The sequence below is a fragment of the Panthera leo genome, chromosome A3 (assembly GCF_018350215.1).
Source record: "Panthera leo isolate Ple1 chromosome A3, P.leo_Ple1_pat1.1, whole genome shotgun sequence".
Classification (NCBI taxonomy): Eukaryota; Metazoa; Chordata; class Mammalia; order Carnivora; family Felidae; genus Panthera; species Panthera leo.
The window spans coordinates 66100517-66116872 of record NC_056681.1 but is presented as its reverse complement, the minus strand read 5'-3'; the positions used below and the strand labels follow the sequence as shown (position 1 = coordinate 66116872).

At 38.5% G+C, this 16356-nt stretch overlaps 1 protein-coding gene across 2 annotated transcripts in view; it reads right to left on the bottom strand.

Annotated features, from left to right (window-relative positions):
• SOCS5 (suppressor of cytokine signaling 5) overlaps window positions 1–16348 on the bottom strand; it is a 63246-nt gene extending 46898 nt beyond the window's left edge. Inside the window, exons 1-2 of one of the 2 annotated variants that reach the window (XM_042932191.1) lie at window positions 16266–16348; window positions 15930–16082 (exon numbers count right to left, since the gene is read on the bottom strand). The gene's annotated coding sequence lies outside the window, so the exon portion shown is untranslated. The remainder of the gene's footprint in view (window positions 1–15929; window positions 16083–16265) is intronic. The other variant, XM_042932193.1, reaches the window with a different exon arrangement.
• Between the last annotated feature and the right edge of the window lie 8 nt (window positions 16349–16356).

The window sequence follows — 16356 nt, the reverse complement described above, 5'->3', positions numbered from 1 at the left end:
GATAAAACCCTAGCCAGACTAATCAAAAAGAAAAAGGAAAAAACCCAAACAAAATCACAAATGAAAGAAGAGAGATCACAAACAATAGCAAAGAAATACAATAATGAGAATATCATGAGCAATTATATGCCAACAAATTGGGCAATCTGGAAAAAATGGACAAATTCCTAGAAACATATAAACTACCAAAACCAAAACAGGAAAAAATAGAAAATTTGACTAGACCCATAACCAGTGAAGAAATTGATTCCGTAATCAAAAATCTTCCAACAAACAAGAATCTAGGGCCAGATGGCTTTCCAAGGGAATTCTACCAAACATTAAAGAAGAGTTAGCACCTATTCTTTTGAAGCTGTTCCAAAAAATAGAAATAGAGAGAAAACTTCTAAACTCATTCTAGGAGGCCAGCATTACTTTGGTTCCTAAAGTAATGGAGAACTAAAAAGGAGAACTACAGACCAATTTCCCCGATGAACATGGATGCAAAAATTCTCGAGATACTAGCAAACCAGATCCAGCAATACATAAAAGAATTATTCACCACGATCAAGAGGGATTTATTTCTGGGATGCAGGGCTAGTTCAATATCTGCGAATCAATCAATGTAATACATCACATTAATAAAAGAAAGGGTAAGAACCACATGATCCTCTCAACAGATGTAGAAAAAACATTTGACACAATACATCATCCTTTCTTGATAAGAACCCTCCAGGCAATAGGACTAGAAGGCTCATACCTCAAGATCATTAAGGCCATATATGAAAGACCCACTACTAGTATCATTCTCAATGGGGAAAAACTGAGAGCTTTCCCCTTTCCCCCTAAGGTCAGGAACATGACAAAAGATGTCCACTCTCACCATTGTTACTCAACATAGTGTTGGAAGTTGTAGCCTCAGCAATCAGGCAACACAAAGAAATAAAAGGCATCCAGATCAGCAAGAAGAAAGTCAAACTTTTCACTCTTCTCAGACAACAGGATACTTTATGTGGAAAACCCAAAAGACTACCAAAAAACTGCTAGAACTGATCCACGAATTCAGCAAAGTCACAGGATATAAAATCAATATACAGAAATTGGCTGCATTTCTATACACCAATAATGAAACAGCAGAAAGAGATATCAAGGAATCAATCCCCTTTACAATTGCACCAAAAACCATAAAATACCTAGGAATAAACCTAACCCAAGAGGTGAAAAATCTATACACTGAAAACTATAGAAAGCTTATGAAAGAAATTGAACACACACACACACACACACACACACACACAAATGAAAAACATTCCATGCTCATGGATTGGAAAAATACTGTTAAAATGTCAATACTACCCAAAGCAATCTACATATTCAACGCAATACCTATCAAAATAACACCATCATTCTTCACAGAGCTAGAACAAACAATCCTAAAATTTGTATGGAACCAGAAAAGACCCCAAATAGCCAAAGCAATCCTGAAAAAGAAAACCAAAGCTGGAGGCATCACAATTCTGGACTTCAAGCTGTATTACAAAGCTGTAATCATCAAGATAGTACGTTACTGGCACAAAAACAGACAGATCAATGGAACAGAATAGAGAACCCAGAAATGGACCCACAAACATATGGCCAACTAATTTTTGACAAAGCAGGACAGACTATCCAATAGAAAAAAGACAGCCTCTTCAGCACATGGTGTTGGGAAAAGTGGACAGCGACGTGGAAGAATGAACTTGGACCACCTTTTTGGAGCATAAACAAAAATAAGCTCAAGATGGATGCAAGACCTAAACATAAGACAGGAAGCCATCAAAATGGAGAAAGGAGGCAAAAACCTTTTACCTTGGCTGCAGCAACTTCTTCCTCAACATGTCTCTGGATGCAAGGGAAACAAAAGCAAAAATGAACTACTGGAACCTCATCAAGATAAAAAGCTTCTGCACAGTGAAGGAAACAATCAGCAAGACTAAAAGGCAACCGATGGAATGGGAGAAGATATTTGCAACTGACACATAAGATAAAGCATTAGTATCCAAAATCTGTAAAGAACTTATCAAACTCAACACCCAAATAACAAATAATTCAGTGAAGAAATGGACAGAAGACATGAATACTTTTCCAAAGAAGATACCCAGATGGCTAACAGACACATGAAAAAATGCTCAACATCACTCATCATCAGGTAAATACAAATCAAAACCACAATGAGATACTACCTCACACCTGTCAGAATGGCTAAAATTAACAACTCAGGCAAGGACAGATACTGGCGAGGATGCGGAGAAAGAGGAACTCTTTTGCACTTGTGGTGGGAATGCTAACTGGTGCAGCCACTCTGGAAAACACTATGCAGGTTCCTCAAAAAATTAAAAATAGAACTACCTTATGACCCAGTAATTGTGTACAAGGTATTTATCAAAAGGATACAAATATGCTGATTTGAAGGGGCACATGCACCCCAATATTTACAGCAGCACTACTGACAATAACCAAAGTATGGAAAGAGCTCAAATGTTCATCGACTGATGAATGGATAAACATGTGGTGTACAGTGGAACATTACTCGGTTATCAAAAAGAGTCAAATCTTGCCATTTGCAACAATGTGGTTGGAACTAGGGTGTATTATGGTAAGTGAAATAGAGAAAGACAAATATGATTTCACTCATATGTGGAATTTTAGATGCAAAACAAATGAACATAAGGGAAGGGAAACAAAAATAATATAAAAACAGAGAAGGAAACAAACCATAAGAGACTCTTAAATACAGAGAACAAACTGAGGGTTGCTGGTGGGGTGCTAAGTGGGGGGATGGGCTAAAAGGGCAAGGGGCATTAAGGAGGACACTTGTTGGGATGAGCACTGGGTGTTATATGTAAGTGATGAATCACTAAATTCTATTCCTGGAAAAAAGAATGTGTGACCAAAAAAGCCTCCAAAATGAGAGGAATTGGGAGTATATCATAATGTAAGATTTTTGCACTATAAATGAAATGGCATACTATTTGAGGGTGGACTGATATTTTTTTTGGAGGGGGAAAGCATTCTTTTATTTTTACTTATTTTTATTTTATTTTTTTAATATTATTGTCAGGTTGGCTAACATACAGTGTATACAGTGTGCTCTTGGTTTTGGGGGTAGATTCCTGTGATTCATCACTTACATACAACACCCAGCGCTCATCTCAACAAGAAGGGCAGACTGTTATTAAAAAGAACCCATCTAAGGGGCACCTGGGTGGCTCAGTCAGTTAAGTGTCCAACTTCAGCTCAGGTCACGATCTCACGGTTCATGAGTTTGAGCCCCGTGTCAGGCTCTGTGCTGACAGCTCAGACCCTGGAGCCTGCTTCAGATTCGGTGTTTCTGTCTCTCTCTGCCCCGCCCCTGCTCATACTCTGTCTCTCTCTCTCTGTCAAAAATATATTAAAAACAACAACAACAACAAAAAAAAAACCTTTTAAAAAGAACCCATCTAAAAGCAAATAGAAAACCAAGACCATGTAAATGGTCTAAACTAGAGGTTGGCAAACTTTTTCTGGAAAGAACCAGATGGGGCACCTGGGTGGCTCAGTTGGTTGAGCGTCTGTCTGACTCTTGACTTTGGTTCAGGTTGTGATCTCATGGCTTGTGAGATCAAGCCCCGTGTGGTGCTCTGTGCTGACAGTGCACAACCTGCTTGGGATTCTCTCTCTGCTTCTATCTGTCCCTCCCCCATTCTCCCCCTCCCTCAAAATAGATAAGTAAATTAAAACAAAATAAAATAAAACAAAACAAAAAGAACCAGAAAATACTTAGGCTTCAAGGACAGTATGGTCTCTGTCCCAACTACCTAACCTTGACACCACAGCACAAAAGCAGCCATAAACAATATGTACATGAATGCGCACAGCTGTGTCCTGATAAAACATGTACACAAACAGGTAATAGGCCAAATTTGGTCTGCCAGCCATAGTTTTGCCAACTCAGAGTCTAAACATACCAAACTTACGAAGTTGTCAGACTAAATAAAAAAGCAAGACTCAACTACATGTTGTGTACCAAAAACCCACTTTATATATGAATGACATAAATAGGTTAAAAGTGGATGGAAAAATATATACCATGCAAATATTAATTAAAAGAAATATAATAAATTTCTAAATTTCATAAATTTAGTATCACACACAGAGACTTCAGAACAAGAGACGTTACCAGAGATAAAGAGGATACTTCATGATGACTGAGGGGTGAATTCATCAACAACCTTAACAATCCTAAATGTGCTGTAACACACGTAACAGTGCTTAAAACATGAAACAGATCTGATGGAAGTGAAAGGAGAAACAGACAAATCCAAAACCATAGGTGAAAACTTCAACTCTTTTCTTGATAGAACAAGTAAACAGAAAATTGGTAAAAACATGAGAAAATACAGAGATCACCCTAACTTAACTCACTTACGGAACATGGCACCCAACAACAGAAGATACATTCTTCTCAAGTACACACAGAACATTAACCAAGATACATCACATGTTGGGCCATAAAACAATCAAAAAGCTTAAATGTGTTGAAATGTTTCTTTTTAATTTTTTAAGTTTATTTATTTATTTTGAGAGAGAGAAAGAGAGAGAGAGAGAGAGAGACAGAGACAGACATAGCAGGGGAGGAGCAGAGACAGAGGGTGTCAGGCTCCACACCATCAGCACAGAGCCCAGTGCAGGGCTTGAACTCGTGAACCACGAAATCTTGCCGAGCTGAAATCAAGAGTTGGACACTTAACCAACTGAGCCACCCAAAAGCTCCTCCACTGAAATTATTAAGGGTATGTTCTATGACCAAAATGCCATTAAATGAAAACAGTAATACAATAACTGGAAAATCCCAAACATTTGGAAATTATTTGACAACACTCTTCAAAACAAACCATGGGTCAAATAAAAAATTACAAGTGAAAACAGAAAATATTTTTAATGAAATAATGAAAATGCATAGCTTTAAAAGTTGATAATGCATAAAAAAAATTTAAATCAATGATCAACCTAACTTAGATCAATGCTCTAAGCTTTCACCTTAAAAGCTAAAAAATGTATAACAAATTAACCCGAAGTAAGGAGGGGATAAGGAATTAATGAAAGAGCTCCACTCATAAGCTTAGAAAACAGATAAGCCACAGAGAAAATCAACAAAACCAAAAGCTGATTTGAAAGGACTGATAAAATTGATAACTCCTAGCTTGACTAATCATGGGAGGAAAGGAGAAAATGCATCTAATATCAGGAATGAAAGAGGAGGGGACATTAGTACAGATGCTACTGACATTAAAAGAAAACACTTTCATAAAATGTGTATTTTCAAAATGATAAATTTGATAAATTAGGTGAAATGGACAAATGCCTTAAGACACAAATTACCAAAACAGGAATAAAAAGAAAAACAAAATCTCAATTGTCTTATATTTATTCACTTACAAACTGAATCCTTTAACAAATAAACAAACAAAAAAACCTCCAGGCCCAGATAGCTTCATTGGTGAATTCTAGCAAACATTTAAGGAAGAACATCAATTGTACCCAAACTCTTCCATAAAAGAAAAGGAGACATTGTTGGTAGGAATATAATATGGTAAACCCACCCTGGAAACTGTTCTGTCAGTTTCTCATAATGTTAAACATTCATCCATCCTATAATGCAGCAGTTTTGACTTCTAGGTATTCATTCATCCACAAGTAAAGAATATATGTGTCACAAAAGGCTTGTACAAGAATGCTCATAGGAGCTTTAGTCTTAATAGCTGAAGACTGGAAATAATTCTTTCCCACAGTAATAACAGATAAATTACAGCATATCTATACAATGGAATGCGATTCAGCAACTGAAAGGAACTATTGTTCCATGTAACATGGATGAGTCTATATTTTAAAGAAGGGCTTTGCATAAATTTTATGCCCAAGAAAGTTTGAGAACCACTGCTATAGAAGCACATACATAATAAGAAAACAAAAAGGGGAAATATAAGAGATTTAGGTAGTTTATAAATTAATCAGTGCCATATACAACCATAAATTGTATGTAACAGTTGTCATTTTCCTTAGGTGCTTAATTGCAATTACAATTATGGTTACAATAGTCCTCTGTTCATGTTGAATTTTCTACTGATGTGCTTCAAGGACTTCCAGTTCCAAATTTTAGTCTTTGGTCCTCTAACTACCCTAATTTCTCATCAATTCCAACTTAAACTATGCATTTTAGATAAGGAATCCTGTTGACCAGTTCCTTTGCTTTTTTTCTTAATGTTCTACTTCTTTGGTACAGTTTTCCCCACCTCTTAGTAGTGTTATTCTTACTGTTTCCTGTACAGCCTTGACTTTCTACCTCCTTTAAAACTGAACCAAAAACTCATCTTTTCCACTAAGTGCAAAACCACCTCAGATTCTTTCCAAATTCCCTCAGCACTTGAAGATCTTGCTCCTAATAGATGGGCTATTTATTTTACAGAGTTTGGACACCTCCTCTTAATGACTCACCAACTCCATCCCCTGGCTTAGAGAGGAGAATCTTTGGAAGAGAATTGAAAAGATTACAGTTCTCTTCAAGGTTCTTTCTCTTGTGATGTTTTTACTTTTCCCTCTTGGAATGCATTCTATTTGCCAGAACCTTAAGCTCTATAGTGCTAGAGGGGCAGGAGAGAAAGAGAGGCAAAGAGATGGTTGATTAGGACTCCTCTGGACTAGATTTTTTGAAGAAGGCGAAAAAAAATGCCTTCAGGCTTCAGTATCTGTTCAGACTACCTCACCAGCCCAAGGAAGCAAACAAGACTCCAAAGAGAGTTTCAGTGAGGAATAAGAAAGTGCATTTGTTACGAATTCCTTGTGTTGTATTGGGATGGCCAGTGTACTACAGCACACTGTTTCAAGGACACTAAAATATTTCTGGCTTTCTGGCAGCAAATATTTCTACATATTCTTTGTAAGGCTATTTGGTGGTGGGGGGGAGGTTGAGTTGAGGGAGGCAAAAGGTAAACACTAAAAAATGTCTCCACTCTTGAACTAAATACCAAATTTGCAGTTACTTTTTGTTCTGCATACATTATTATTTAGGAATTATGGTTATTATTCACTTAATTTTACAAGCTTCAACTCTATAAACTTTTTGCCTTCCAAATCCTATCTATAAACCTGGCCATACTCCTGAGCTAGACCTATATTTCCAACTGATATCTTGGTCATGTTATTACTTACCTAAAAAGTATAACTACTTACCTGAAAGCAAACCCAGTATTACCCCCTCTCAAACTTGCACATATTATTCAACTCCCAAGTCCAGATCCTTGAACTCATCTTCAGTTTCTATCACTTCCAAACACTAACCAAGTCTAGAAGATTTAAACTCCTATATAATCTGTGAAATCAGTGCTCTTGTTTCTATCCCCACTACAAATTCCTTAATTCAGACCATCATAATCTCTTTCCTGATTTAGTGCAGAGCCTTAAATGGCATCCCTGCTTGTGATCTACCTATCAGAGGCCAGAGAGAATGCCCCATTCACTCACCCTGCCATATGCATTACTTGTTGAATAAATGTCTCCAATCTCTATTCCTCCAAACTATTCTCTTTATTACTGCTGTAACCAACTGGTTTTCTACAACAGCAAACTATTTGTGTCACTTCCCCACTTATAAAACAAAATAAAAATCCAAACTCCTAGTATGGTATATAAGACCATTAACAATTTGTTCCCATTCTACCTTGATTCTAATTGGATTTCCTAATTTTCTTTTGTACTCATTTTGACAGATCAAATTTCACCCTTCTCCTTAGCACACTATGCCCTTTCATTTTTAATAATCTAGAATAAACAGAAACTCAGTCCAGCTTGCTTTATTTTTATGATCACCCTTATACTATTTAAAGCCATTAGCTAAACCTGTACAGAAGTAATGAGTGAAGAAATAATCAGAAGATACAGCCAACTCTCAATTAGCTTATTTTCATAGCCTTATTAACATGGTCAGTGTAGACTAAATGGAAAAGTGAATAAAATGTTTTAACCACCTGCTGAGCTTCTTCCTTACAATAAATTAATGTTAAAAGTCTTCAGTTACAGACTTATTACCTTTCTTTTGATTGACAGGCACAAAGAGAACTATAATTCAAGTTTTCTCACATCTATCCTTTTCCTTTATCTTTAACACTTCCCTTTCCCATTTCTGCTGTTTCTCCTCTGGTACTATCCTCCGCCTGCTATCTTGGTATTCACAGCACCCTGTCTGTCCACTCTTCACAAGAACATTAGTATTCCTCTATCACTCTTAATTGGTAGAGAACCTAAAATTTTATGAAGTATTTTCACATATACTTACTCACTTGATTCTTGCAACTTCATTTTTTTTCCAAAATCAACAAATATCAAGGATGGGGGCGTGGGGGAGGGGGAGTTATACTGTGAAAATTAAAAGGAAACAAGGAAACCTCACTTAGAATGGAGTCAGGGGCCAGCAGGGGGAGCTCACACGCCTACCACTCACTTCAATTGCAGACCCAAAAAGAGAGAGGACCTTCCAAGTCTGTAGTCCTTTAGCTGCTACTTTACTATCCCAGCAAGAGGGGCAACAGCCCAGCCAATGAGAGACTGTCACAACTCAGCCAATGAGAGGCCACCATACTGCCAACTCCTAGTTTACTCCAATGAACTTTTTGTTTTCTAGCAGCTTTCCTACTTTCTCCTTTCGCCATAAAAAAGAGGTCTTCTTTTTTGTTTTCCAGACTTGCTTGTAGTTTTGCTATAGCTTGCTTGTCCTGGATTGCAATTGTTATTTCCAGGTAAACCCATTTTTGCCAGTAAAATAACTGTCAGTTTTAGTTCTAAGGTTAACAATATGTAGCAGATGCTGCCCATCTAAGTAAAATTTAAGATACTTTCTTATAATTTAACTCAAGTTTGAGGAAATCCCAGTTCAAAAAAGTTCAGTTATTCATCTAACATATTGCTATTCCTTCTGCCTAGAATTCCACAACTCCTCTTCACCTGCTCATCTCTCAGGACCAATCTCAAGTCTTCCCCTACTCCCAGAGCAAGAATAGTACTACTATTTCAATGCTATCCTAATGTTTTTCACACCACTATTTCATACCACTAGAAAAATCCAGGTATCTGGACTCTTACTCTAATGTCTTTTCCACCAAACAAGATTTTCCTTACTAATGCCCATTAATGATCCAACATTTTATAGTGAAGAGGAGAAACATTTAATGCATGGCCTGTGCTGATTTTCCAATTTCTAGAGTAAATCTGTACACCAAACTATCCCTTACCTTACCTTTCCTTAAAAATCAGGAACTTGATATGCTAATTTGGATGTAAATTTTAAAAAATAAAAAATAAAATTAAAAAAAATCAGGAATTTGAGGAATGTCTCCAAATCCTCTCAAAATACATAGATATGATCTCTCCTGGTAACGACATCCAAAGCTGCCAGAGCAAAGGAGTAAAACAGCATTTCATAAACCCTAAATTAAACTATTATAAATTTTAAAAGATACCTCTTAATATCTTGGGAAACATTTAGGATTAACAATCAAGAGATGAGGACCTTTGTCCCAACTCTACTACACACTGGGTGACTTGGGAAAGTCACTTAACCTCCTTAAGTCAAATTTCCTTTTTTGATAAAACTGGATAATGTCACTTACATTTCAGAATTAAGAGAATACAATGAAAAAAATGACAGCAAATCACTTAGCCTGGAACACACTAAAGAGTCAGAAATCGGTAATCTCTTTCATAATTATTTTCATGTACATCATTTTTGTTTTCAGAATTATGCCCAACAGCCCTCAACATGTTCCAGGACTTTGTGGCCCAGCAGCAACAACAATAAATGCCTTCAAAGAAGTTATCTCCATGACTTCTGGATCCCCTTCCTGGGTCACAATTCAGGTCCTGTAAATACCATTTGGAGTATCTCCTCCTAAATGCATTATCTTGTTCTCTGCTGCATGGAAACTCATCAAAGGATGTTCCTGTAGCTTCTCCGTGTTTGCCTGGCTTTCAACTACCTGGAACACACACAGAGTCAACTGCAAATCTGGCAATTTGCACTGCCAGTCTGTCTTTTAAATAATTTATTAAAATGTTAAATAAAATTGGTCCCAGCACTGATCACTTGAAGGGCAATGAGGCTGGACTACTGTTGTCATGTTAATAACCAAAGTCAAAGACTAAATAATTAGATAAGTAAGCTCCCCTTTGGCTACATGCATATTTTAACCCTTAAAAAAATACCTGGACTTCTCCCAACGTTTTTATTTAATGTCTAATAAGTTTATTCTCCAGCTTTGAGATATGTCACCAGTTTTCCTAATACAAAGACATGCTAATCTGCAGAATCCAGGACCTACGTTAGGGCTAAACTTCTATAAAATCCTCATTTTCCTCCACATTTTTCTCTATCCAACCTCCAATTCTTAACTCCCTTATCTCAAGGTTACGTGAAGGCTTGAAGTTCAGTTCCCAAATTAATTCTGTTCCACCATTCTACCTTCCATGTTCCATTTTGAGTATATGTATTATCTAAGTACGCATCTATCCTTTTTAATTGCTTGAAATACAGTATATCAATACTTGATTACCACTCTAACTGAAGAATCTTGCCCAGAATAGAAAGACTGGATATTATTCCTGTTACAGGAGAATTCAAATAAAATAAGGAAGTCATAATTTGAAGACAATCCCAGAGCAGACACACAATTTCAAAAATATTTTTTCAAATTATCTTCCTCACTGCTTCTTCTTATCAGCTTTGATAAAAGATTATTGTATGACATCTCATCAAAGGTAAATTTACTTTTGGTGTTAAACATCACATAAGTAAAATGCTTATGGACTATCATTAGGGAAACTACAGAAATATATTCTTACTCTACCGTACTTAGCAATAACTGTCATTATGATTATGGTCTCTCTCAAGTCATTCCTTACAATTTTTCACCTACATGTCCAATAAAGGCAGGTAACTAATTCTCAGTTAAATTCAGATGTAAACTTACCCAACATTAACATGAATCAACAGTCCTGCTAGTTACCCTTCAAGATTACTTCTGCTCTAACCAGATTCAAAAGCCTTTTGCCATTTCTCCCTAAAATAAGATACTTGGCTAATTCAGAAAAAGAAATTTATTAAGTTGAGTAAAGCAAATGATTCATATTTTCCCTCAGTCATTCTCTAACAACTACACATATAGAAAGTAGTTTGAGTGGTCCATAACTATTCAGTCCTTGTGTCCATGAATTTTAAATATGAATAATAGGCAACTCACAATGCCATAATTATTTTTAAACATATAAAGAAAACTGCAACTTAATGAAAAATTGAGCAACTATCGGTTATATTTTATTAAAACATGGTATTTCTAATATCTTCTGAAACCACATTTAAATAAATATTTTGTTCATATAATTAGATTATGTAATAGATCTAAAGAAAAGATCTGCATGTCTAAGTTCTACAAAATTCCTAAAAGCATTTCATGATTCCAAAAATATGCAATAAATTCTAATTGCATAATCTAATAGTTAATCAAAAAAAGATTAGTAGGAGCTGGTCACTCTCAAAATGTGAACTTGGAAGCTTTTGATGGCTCCATGTAATGCATTACTTCCAACTAAAGGGATGACCCATGTATTTATCACCTGAAGTACGTACCAACAGAATGCCTGAGAGGTGAAACAAAATAGCATGAATCTACTACTAACATTATAAAAATGCTTTTGTGCTACACTTGTTTCTGATTTTAATCTGCAAACTGTAAAATGCACTCAATTCAATGAGACTCTACAAATAAGGGCAATTAAAAACATTATGTGATATACATTTTTTTAAATAATTGAAGTTAATGTTTAAAAAGAGGCATAAAAAAAGTGAGCCCATGTGCGACAGACAGGAGGAATTTACATGTTTCTGACAGGAGGCAAAGAAGCATGAAAACTAAAGTTAAGGGGACTATAAGCAGAAGAAAAGCTGCTATAAAAGCAACAGAAGAACCTGGCAGGGCAGAACCAAAGAACAGACAGAAGAAGCCCACCACCGTCATATTAAAAAACATTTGCTAAACCACATGTTCATGACACTAATTAGACCAGGGTTACAGCAAAGTAAAAAGAACAAAATGCTACAAAATTGGAATTACACAAATTTTATCACTAAAACCCAACAGCATTATAAATGAAGTCATCAGCTTCATTGACCGAAAGCAATTGCAATTAATAATAGATCCTATAAATTTCCTCACTTAAGCTTACCCAGTTAGCCTTTGGAACTCACTACATTTTCACTAGAATACCTACAAATCAGTTATTGGCATGTTGATTCTAGAATAATGTCACTGCAACAAGGGTCTCCAAATGACATTTAGATAAATGCACATTCCAACTTGATATGCATACCTAATTAAAGGTCCAAGATGAGCAGAAGACGGAGAAAACCAACATGAGGGCATCATTTGCACTAAGCGCCCCTTAAGACAATTATGTGATCATGTATTAATCTAGGAATTTTTTGTAGTCTCAAAGTGACTTCATTAATAGCAAAGAAACAAATGGGCATACAAGTGCCTGTATACACCTAATGAACCATAAAGAATGGTGTCTATTATCCGTACCCTTTGTACCTTTACTGTGTGCTAAGGAAAGAAACACTTTTTATTTATTTATTTTTATTATTTTTATTTTTTTCTTGTTAGCACTTTATTTCTTTTTATTTATTGTCAACTTAGCTAACACACAGTGTAGTCTTGGCTTCAAGAGTAGATTCCCATGATTCCTCACTTACATAAAACACCCAGGGCTCATCCCAGGAAGGGCCCTCCTCAATGCCTATCACCCATTTTCCCCACCCCACAGCCCCTATCAATCCTCAGTTTGTTCTCTGCATTGAAGAGTCTCTTACAGTGTGCCTCCCAACACTTTTTTTAGTGTATTTTTTTAAATATTTATTTTGATTTTTGAGAGAGAGAGCATGAGCAAGGGAGGGGTAGAGAGAGGTGGGGACAGAGGATCCTAAGTGGACTTGGCAATGATAGCAGTGACCCCATGAGGGGCTTGAAAACGCGAACTGTGAGATCAGGACCTGAACCAAAGTCCAATGCTCAACTGACTGAGCCACCCAGGTGCCCTAGAAAGAAAGACGTTTAATCCTCACGACGATCCTAAGAGGTAGGTACTTTTACTACCCTCACTTTACAGATGAGGAAACCTAGGTACACAGTGGTTAAATCACTTGCCAGAGATCATAATGTTATTAAGCGACTGAGATACAAAGCCAGTCTTTCTCTATTACAACTATGATAGAAATTATGTGTTCATGATCATCATGTAATCTATTACTGCTCTTATTTTTAAAGGTACTAAGATCCGTTTTAACATAACCCCCACACTTCCTGAGAATAATTTTCATATAATTTACTTTTAAGACACAGGAGCCTTTTGAATTCTGAAAATCTTGTAAGCAATTTATTTTTAGAATAAAAATGACAGAACACTAACCTGCTCTAAGAAGTCCATCTAATATTTTAATCTAGATGAAATGATGGTTTGTCTCTTTCCAACGAGAAATATCAGCACTTCCACTAACAATGCAGCATATTGTTTAAAACTTTTCAATAAAAGCTCATCCAGTTTTACATCATTTCATGTATAAAAGTAGTCAACTCAGACTTCCCCATCCTTAACAGAGAACAACATCACAAATAATCCAAACACCATTTATAGCTGGCACTACAACTCTTTAGAAATAAACAACGTGAATGTGATAATATAGAAAAACCTTGGACGAGAGTCCAGAGACCTGCCCACCCATCCGGGCTCTGTCACTAACTAGTCATCTAGTCCCTTTCACCGCTCTGGGCCTTGGTTTCCTGATCTGTAAAATAATCATCTCCACGGTCTACTCTTCCAGCTCTAAAAGAAATGTGACTCCTGTACATATATCTTTTTTCCAAGCTTCCCATTCTCATTCTACTTAGTTATTATCATTACACTGCAGGCATTAAACATTATTTCTCCTTAGTTCTACAAAAAAGAGAAAACAGCCCATTCTCAACTAAAGTGATAAGGGAAAGCCTTCCCGACCACTAGTTTCCCATAGATGAGTTTCAAGGTGAATAATGTAGAAGCTATTATAATGCTAAAAGGTGTTAGGTTTCAATATTTTAGGCTACTGTTTGGTGTGCCAGTACATTCTCCCTAAGGACAAATAGTAAAATTCAAGGACAATAGGGGGAAAATTTGTAATTATCCATCAGTTATTGAAGAACTAAAAAGGTGCCAAATGAAAATATTAATACTTTTTTGCAGAACATTTTTCTCTGATGAATTACATTACAGGCAACGTATCACCAACAAATTTTCTCAAATATGTTTAAGTACTTCCTTAAAAAAAAAAAAAAAAAGCTTTCCTTTTTTAAATTGTGAGGAATTAGTAAGATAACATACATATGATTAAGAAAATATTTAAAAGATTCATGATCTAGCTATGCAATTCTTAGCTTCCTCTTCTCAGCGACCTGAAGAACCTCAAAGGGGTGCCAGAGGTAGATTCTGTGGACTGCCACTGCCTAACCCTGGTGTGCATTTTCTGTGTTCCTTACCCATTCTCAAGAGTGTCATGCAAATACAAGGTTATAAAAATTAAACTAAGGATCTGACATTAATATTCCAACTGTCAGCTCAACCTGATTTCAGTATTGCTTTCTAGAGCTGCTAGCTTACCAGTATCTTTCCAGTACAATACTTAAAGATGACCTTGTAAAGAAACAATTAAAAGCCAGGGAAAGAAAGCGTGCGAATTGAATTACTTAATATTATCTTCTGGAATAAAGTCAGTAGCAAATTCCATATTATCTTCTGGAATAAAGTCATTAGCAAATTCTAACAGTACAGTCTACTCTAAATGTTAAGTCAGGAAGAAGTAAGCCACCGCTATAGAATGAGAGAGCTGAAGAAAGGATTTTCAGCAGATGTAGAGGCAGCTACAAGAATTTCAAGGTACACTTATAGGCATTTCCAGCAAAGCTAGTAACTGGTAAAACACCAAACACATACATACATTTTGTACATGAAGGATAACTGACAAGTTCCAGGAGCAAGCCTCCTCTTGGTTGGAATGCCAAAGTAAAATGTCAAAAATCACCTCACGAATCCAATCCCCCAGCCTTTCAAAGTTCGGAAACAAACCGACATGTGTACTTAAACTGCTTCGTAGCATCCTTCTGTAAATGCAACTCCCTCTCCAGAAAGTCAGTTCGCTTCAGCTATTTGAATGCCCAAATCTCAGCACCAAACAATCGTAGGAGTTCCAAGTAGTTGAAGGGTCTTCCAGCAGCCGCCTGCGCACCCCTTTCCACCTCGGGTTAAACCCCCGGAGGTGCTCCAGTCACTTCCCCCATCTAAGCTCCCCAGCTCTCTCTCTCATCTCCCAGTGGACCGCTTCTCGTTGACCTTGAAGACCCCCCGGATCGGAGCCTTGGAGCCCAAGTGACTTAGCCGGTGGCCCGTTCCCCACAGGGCGCGTAACTGCCCCCCCCCAGTCTCTGTGGCCTCTCACGACCCCGATCGCCAGCGCCCTCCAACTAGCCCTGGACGACCCCCTTCCCCTTAGGTACCCAACATCCCTCCAACCAGCAAAACAATTCCTCAGAAATGCTTCGAGAGCCTACTAAGCACAAGCCCCACTACGCATGGCGCGGTCTGCACAGGGCTCGCGGCCCGGACTCGCGGTCCCCCGCCCGCCGTCCTCCTCCCGGCCCGAGGGCCGGCGCTGCCTCTGCCCCGGTGTGGAGGCGCCGGCCGGAGGCGGACTGTGCCGGGCGCGGGCACCGGGGAACCGGCAGGCGGCCGCTAACGCTGGCGCGGGGGCCGGGGAGCGGGGGCTGGCCGGGCCAGGCGCGGGCCGCGGGGACACTCACCGGTCGGGGCGCGCGGAGCGGCCTCATTCAGGGGCACCTGCGGCCAGGCGGACGGGCCCGGACGGCGCAGTCACCGAGAGGGCGAGTCCGCCTGCTCGCCCGCCAGTCCCGTCCCGTCTCCTCCGACTGCCTGTTCGAGCGCAGTCTCGCTTCCTCAGGAGGGAGCGCGGGGACCCCAGCTCAGCCGGATGCCCCCGCCAGGCCCCCACCCCCTTGCCTGGCCGCCTCCCCCCTTCACCCTTTTCCCCTCCCCCCCTCCCCCCAACCCCCACCGGAATGGAAAATACCTCCCGGGGCGGGGGGCGGCGGGGCACGCCTCTTTGAAGGGCAGCCTACCGTGACCAATAGCAGGCGGGGCTCTGGAGGGGCGGGATTTCTAGCGGCCAATCCGGAGGCGTGTAGGTGAAGGCCGAAGGAGGGAGGCAGG